The sequence below is a fragment of the Orycteropus afer genome, unplaced genomic scaffold, assembly GCF_000298275.1.
Source record: "Orycteropus afer afer isolate SDZICR_OR568_19922 unplaced genomic scaffold, OryAfe1.0 scaffold00325, whole genome shotgun sequence".
NCBI lineage: Eukaryota > Metazoa > Chordata > Mammalia > Tubulidentata > Orycteropodidae > Orycteropus > Orycteropus afer.
Genome location: NW_006921912.1, coordinates 3,609,204 through 3,617,071, shown reverse-complemented (window position 1 = coordinate 3,617,071; position 7,868 = coordinate 3,609,204). Strand labels below are relative to the sequence as shown.

The following is a 7,868-nucleotide window of genomic DNA, read 5'->3' as shown; positions in this document are numbered from 1 at the left end:
TACTTTTCATTTATTGTCCATCTTTCACATGCATATGAAGCTATGCAAACATGGCTTGGATCAGGTGCCCCTTAGTTTTCAAAATGAGATCTTTGCTCCTTAACACTTTAAAGAGGTCCCTTGTAGAAAATTTTCCCAATGCAATAAAAAATCTGGTTTCTTGACTGATACTTCCATGGGTGTTTATTGTAGATCTGAGTAAAATAAAATCATTGACTACTTCAATTTTTCATCCTTTTATTGTGATGTTTATTGTTCCAGTTGTGAGGTTATTTGCATCCTTTATGTTGAGGTATAAGCCATACTGAAAAAGTTTAAATGTATAATAAAAGGAATTATAGGAAAAAGTCTTTATGCTAAAAATGTTTATTGCCTTACTGGGGGTACAAAGTTTAAGCAATCTCACAAAAAATATCTAGGAACATAGGTTATTAATATTAATATACACTATTTTTATTCAGATAAACTTCACTGGATATGTAAAACAATAGCTAAAATATTTTATCTGACCTAAAGTTCAGTGTTTTCCTTTAAGTAATAAATTACAAAAAATCACAATAATAACTACATGCTCTTTTTCAAAATATTTTCCATCATTTTAGACATTAATAAATACAACTTTTATTATATAAGCTATCCTGCACCCTTATTGGGATCCTGAGATACATACATATAATTTCTGTAAGCATCCTCTGTTAATGCTATCTTTGGCACTAAAGGATAGAGTTATAAATATTCTCCTTAATTTAAAATGCATTGGGCTTATCAGGGCTCTCAGAAGCAAATATCATGTGGTACAGATTTGGTCACTTTCAAAAGAGAGTAAGACAAGTCATAATAATAACAGAAAACGGGATAAGAAAAGCAGAAAAAGGAAAGAACAGGAGCATTAGTGACCCCTCCTTCAGTTTCCGAGGAGGTATCACTACAGAAGAGTGTTGCCTAATCTTCCTTCTGAGGAATGGCTGGTGGGTATAGTGGTAAGAATATTGATAAGAATGAAAATACTTTTATTGTATTTGGCACTTCTGTATTTAAGTGAGAAAGGCATAGTGTTACATTTACCCCAGGTGACTTATAAAACTAACCATTTTTGCTCAGATTACAAATAGGAGATAGAAGAAAAATGAAACAATAATGAAAATAGTCAGTGTCATTGATCTTTTTATAAACACACTATTAATTATTTATTAACTTGTAAGAGATGCAGTAGATAAAGACACAAAGAATGAAACAGAATTAGCTATAATGGAAGTTTTAAAAACTGGTCTATTAAATCATACATAATACAATCTATAGAATCAACAAAGTTTCCTCATAAGAAACCCCAAGAAAAAATGTGAGATGTTTGGATTTCTTTCTATTACCACTAATTCTAGTTAGAAGGTTTCTCCTCTGGATTTTAATTAAGCTTCCATCAGGGATACTTTGGCATCCCTGTTCCTCAAACTTTACATCAGATTTTAAGCAAGAACATTAGAACAGAAAACAGATGAAATTTCCCCCTGTTCCATAGATTCAGGAAAAGAACACCTATGATACGTAAACACTGCTGACACACAAAGAAGAGAAATAGCAATGATGTAAAAGCTATAGATGCTAAAGACTTTTGATCTTCCTTGAGTAGACTTGATATTACAAATGCTAATGGAGATGAAAATATAATAAATTAGGATGGCAAAAGAGAGTACTATAATATTGATTCCTACCAAATGAGAACTACTGTATCATTGACATAGATGTACAAAATAGTTGGAGAATAGAAACAATGTCACACAAATGGTGGTTGAAAATATTAGTATGCAGAAGATCAGTCTAAGCATGTAGCTTTTGTGGGGAGTGGGTCCAGCAAATCCCATTGTATATGCAACAAGTGTCAGCACAGAACAGACCTAATGGGATATGGTGAACTTGTACAGAAATGGATTGCACCTTGGTCTTCAAAGTGACATTTTTGCTTCTTAACATTTTATAGAGGTCATTTGCAGAAAATTTACCCAGTGCAATACAAGATCTGATTTCTTGACTGGTGCTTCCATGGTGTTGACTGCGGATCCAAGTAAAATGAAATCCCTGAAAACTTCCATCTTTTCCACATTTATTGTCATTTTGCTTATTGGTCCAGTTGTGAGGATTTTTATTTTCTTTATGTTGAGGTGTAATCCATACTGAAGATTGTAGTCTTTGATATTCATCTATAAGTGCTTCAAGTCACCTTCACTCTTTGCAAGCAAAGTTGTATTCTGTGGAAATCACAGGTTTTTAATTGTTCTTCCACCAATCTGGATGCTGCATTCTTCATATAGTGCAGCTTCTCATATTATTTGCTCAGTTTACAGATTGAAAAGTATGATGAAAGAGTACAATCCTTCCTGATTTAAAACCATGCAGTATCCTCTTGCTCTGTTCAAATGACAGCCAGTTGTTCTATGAACAGGTACCTCATGAGCACAATGAAGTGTCTGGAATTCCCATTCTTTGCAACATTATCCATAATTTGTTATGATTCACACAGTTGAATGACTTTGCATAGTCAGTATAACACAGGTAGGCATCTTTCTGGTATTCTTTGCTTTCAGGTAAGAGCCACCTGACATGGTCATTGATACCCTTCACACCTGACATCGGCACTGATACCCTTTACTGCACTTCCTCTTCTGAATCCATCTTGCATTTCTGGAAGTTCCCTATCAACATTGTGAAAAATATAACCCATATCACTGAACAACTTGCATAGAAATTGTGGAATTAGAACCTAAACTGCTGTGTAAACCTTATACAATAATATTAAAAAAAAAAATTGTAATAGGAAATTGTGTTTGTTCAAGTTACCTATAAAGTATATTTTTCACTTTTTTTCTAAAAAAAAGTGAGTTTTCAGATGTGTAGAAATTGTTAAATGAGAACCTAATATGCTATATATATTCAGCAAAATCTCAGTAACATATTACTTATAAATCATTAAAAACATAAAATAATAAAAATGGGAATTTTCTCTTTAAGCTTAAATCAATTTTATTGCCCTGGAATGAACAACACATTTGAGTGTTTGAAAAGTAAATGAATACATGTAGCTGTACATATTTATACACACACACTATGTATACATAATGGGGGGTTTAGTATAGTATTCTACAATATTTAAAGAGATTTTCTTGCTAGTCTAAACATAATGGACTCTCTGAGTCTGTTCAAATGGCAAAATAAATAATAATAGACATAACTTGTGCCACTATACTTTTTTTTTTTTTTTTTGTGGTAGCTGCTTCTATCTGAAAAAATGAAAAACTACTTTGGCATAAAATTTCTCTTGCATCAATATTAGGTTTATGTCTTCCAAAATTTCAATTTTAGGTATCGGTTGGAAATTTCACCAGTTACTATCTATCTCTTCCTACTGAACAGGTTTTAGCAGAGCTTCCAAGATAAAACAGACTAGTAGAGAAGATCTGATGATCTGCTCTCAAAAATCAGTCAATGAAAAGTCTATGAAAAACAAAGAACACTGTCCAGTCTGCCACTGATCACAGGGATGGCACAGGACCAGGCAGCATTTCATCCTGTTATGCAAGGAGTCACCATTAATTGAGGCCATCTGGATGCAGCTGCCAACAATAATATATCAAACATAGAATTGAAACTGCTTGTTGTTGTTGTTGTTGTTGTTATGTGCCCTCAAGTCAGACCCGACTCATAGTGACCACTCCTTGGGTTTCTGAGGAAGTATCAGTACGGAAGTAGATTGCCCCACCTTCCTTCTGAGGAGTGGCTGGTGGGTTTGAACCACGAGCCTTCTGGTTAGCAGTCAAGTGCCTTAGGCACTACACTACCAGAGCTCCTAAATATAGTAAATTAGGTAAGAAAATAGAAAATTTGTATGCTGTATTTTGATTAAAGATTTAAAGATAAGATAAAAATACTAAATATAATAATTGAAGGAACACCAAAATTGTTGTCATATTAAAAAGAAAGAAGAAACATAGATGAAAAGCTTCACAGCCTTAGATGTGGTACTAGATTATTATATGACACCAAAAGTATAGGCAACAATAGGAAAAATAGATAATTTGGACTTTATTTTTAAAAAGAGCTTTTGTGCATCAAAGAACAATGTCAAGAAAGGAAAAAGACTCTGGACTAGGACAAACTATTTGCAAAACACATATTAATAAGGGATTAATACTCAAATTATATAAAAAATTACAGCTCAATAACAACAACAAAAAAAAAAAACAATTAACAAATAGACAAAAATTTGAATAGACATTTCTCCAAAGAGACATACAAAAGACCACTAAACATGTGAGATTTTCAACTTCATTATCATTGTTATTTGTTGTTTTTAAGTGCCAATGAGTCAGTTCTGATTCATAGCAGCCACATGTATAACAGAACAAAACATTGTTCAGTCCTGCCACATCCTCACAATCATTGCTATCCTTGAGCCCATTGTGGCAGCCACTGAGTAAATCCACCTTTTTGAGAGTCTTCCCTTTTTTCACTAACTTTCTAGTTTACTGAACATGATATCCTTCTCAGGTAACATTACCAAAATCTCTGAGACAAAATCTGACATTTAAGGAACTTTCCAGCTGTAATTCTTCCTAGAGATACTTGTTCATTTTTCAGGCAGTCAATGATATTTTCAATATTCTTTGCCAACTCAGTTAAAATGCATCAATTCTTCCTTGGAGTTCCTTATTCATTTTCCAGCTTTTGCATGCATATGAGGTGATTGAAAATACTATGGCTTTGGTTCAAGTGCACCTTAGTCTTCAAAGTGACATCTTTACCTTTAAACCTTAAAGAAGTCTTTTGCAGCTGATTTTCCCAGGGCAATAGGATGTCTGGTTTCATTTCCTTTTTCACTTCCATTGTGATGAAAACATACACAGCAAGCATTCACAAGCATAACAATTTCCACATTTACAGCTCAGGGACATTGATTACATTCTTCATGTTGTGCCACCATTATTGCGATCCTTTTCCAAAATATTCCACCACCTATTTGCATAAACCCAATGCCCCCAAACAAAACCCTTTTCCCCTAGAGCCTATCCCAATAACCACTAATAATCTTTGGTACTATATCTTATATACATATTTTTTTTAACCTATCTAGAAATTTTCCCTCTTTTCCCCTCCCTTCCCTGGTAAGCAACAAAGTTTCCTTCTATATTCAAACTTTTCGTTGGCTTTTTATAATACTAGACTAATACAGTATTTGTTCTTCTGTGATTTTCTTATTTCACTCCACATAATGTCCTTCAAGTTCATCCATGTTATATGGTGTTTTTCAGAATCTGCATTATTCTTTAGGATTGTTTAGTGTTCCATTATGTGTATATACCACAGTTTGTTTATCCATTCCTCAGTTGATGGACATCTCTTTTACATCTCTTTGTTATTGTGAATAGTGTTGTGATGATAATGGGTGTGCATATATCTATTCATGTCCTGCCTCTAACTTCTTTAGGATATATACCTAGTAATGTTATTTACTAGTAATGCTGGATCAAATGGTATTTCTATTTCCATCTTTTTAAGGAATTGCCATACCAGTTTTCACAGTGGTTGTGTCATTTTGACAGTCCCACCATCAGTGTATGAGAGCTCCAGTCTCTCCACGTCCTTATCAGCACTTGTTATTTTCTATCTTGATGAACTTTGCTATTAACAGTGGGGTAAAATTGTGTCTCATAGTTGTTTTGATTTGCATCTCTCTAATGGCTAATGATTGCACATATTTCTTCATGTGTTTGTTGTCTCACTGAATATCTTCTTTTCTTCATGTGTTTGTTGTCCCCCTGAATATCTTCTTTGATGAAGTGTCTGTTCATGTCTTCTGCCCATTTATTAATTGGATTTTTTATCTTTTTTATTTGAGGCATTGGAGTTTTCTATAAATTTTAGAGATAAGTCCTTTATCTGATATATCATTGCCAAATATTTTTTCCCATTCTGTATGTTGTCTTTTTACTCTTTGGGAGAAGTCTTTTGATGTACATAAAAATTTAATTTGTAGAAGGCTCCAAACATCTAGTTTATCTAGATGTTGTTAGTGCATCTTGGGTTATAATTGATAGTCTATTTATGCCATAAATTAAGGCCCTTAAGTTTACATCTATTTTTTCATTAATGAACTTTCTAGTTTTATGTTTCATATGTAAGTTATTGATTCACCTGGAGTTTGTTTTTGTGTATGTTATGAGATTTGTTTCAGTTTTCCACAAATGGATATCCAGTTTTGATTGCACCATTTGTGAAAGAGACTATCTCTTCCCCATTGAATGAATTTGCAAGTAAAAACTTACCGAAGATAATTCAAAAATGGTTGTAGCAGTATGTTGACAGAGAACTTCCAGAAATGCAAGCTGGATTGAGAAGAAGAGAGATATTATAGCTGATGGCAGATAGATTTGGCAAAAAGCAAAGAATACCAGAAAGATGTTCACTTGTGTTTTATTGACTACGCAAAAGCATTAGATTGTGTAGATCATAACAAATTATGTCTTTGTCAAAGATCAAATGACCATAGTTTGATTAATCGATTTCTGGGTTCTCAATTCTGTTTCAGTGGTCTATGTGTCTGTCATCATACCGATACCAGGCTGTTTTGACAATTGTGGCTGTATAGCATGTTTTGTGGGAACTCTGGTAGCATAGTGCCTAAGGCACTTGCCTGCTAATCAGAAGGCTGGTAGTTCAAACCCACTAACCACTCCTTGGAAGGAAGATGGGGCAATCTACTTCCATAGTGATACTGCCTCAGAAACTCAAGGAGGGCTTGCTATGAGTCGGGTACGACTTGACAGCACATAACAAGAAGAAGTGGGTTTTGACATCTGGGAGTGTGAGATCTCCTATTTTGATCTTCAGTGTTATTGATGTTGCTGTTAGGAGCCATCAAGATGTCTCCAACTCACAGTGACCTTATGTACAACAGAATGAAACATTGCCCGGTCCTGTAACAGCCTCATGATTCCTACTATTCCTGAGCCCATAGTTGCAGCCATCGTGTGAGCTCATTTGTTGAGGGCCTTCTCCTCTTTTATTCCCTCCACTTTACTAAGCATGATATCCTTTTCCAGAGAAAGGTCCCTTCTGACACCATGATCAAAGTAGATGAGAGAAAGTCTGGCCATTCTTGCTTCCGAGGAGCATTCCAGCTGCACTTCTTCCAGGACAGATTTGTTAGTTCTTTTAGCAGTCTGTGGTACAGTCAGCATGCTCCCTTAACACCGCAATTCAAAAGCATCAACTCTTCTTTGGTTTTCCTTATTCATTGACCAGCTATCACATATGAGGTGATTAAAAACATCATGACTTGGGTTAGGCTCACCTTAGTCTTCAAGGAGACATGTTTGCTCTTCAGCACTTGAAAGAGTTCTTTTGCAATAGATTTGCCCATGGCAATACATCTTCTGATGTCTTGACTGCTGCTTCCATTGGTGTTGATTGTAGAATCAAGTAATATGAAGTCTTTGACAGCATCAATCTTTTCTCCATTTATTGTGATGTTGCTCATGGGTCCAGGTATGAGAATTTTTGTTTTCTTTATATTGAGGTGTGATCCATACTGAAGACTGTAGTCTTCAATCATCATCAGTAAGTGCTTCAAGTCATCCTCACTTTCAGCAAACAAAGTTGTGTTGTCAGTGTATCACAGGTTGCTAATGAGTCTTCCTCTAATCCTGATACCACATTCTTCCTCATATAATCCAGCTTCTTGGATTATTTTCTCAGCATACAAATTGAATAAGTATGGTGAAAGGATATAACCCTGACACACTCTCTTCCTAATTTTAAACCATGCAGTGTTCCATTGTTCTGTTCGAACAATAGCCTCCTAGTCTATGTACAGGTTT

General features: G+C 34.7%; 1 pseudogene; it reads right to left on the bottom strand.

Moving 5' to 3' along the window:
- Nucleotides 1-1,293: 1,293 nt before the first annotated feature.
- The window catches only part of LOC122151185, a 20,303-nt pseudogene continuing 13,728 nt past the window's right edge, over nt 1,294-7,868 (bottom strand).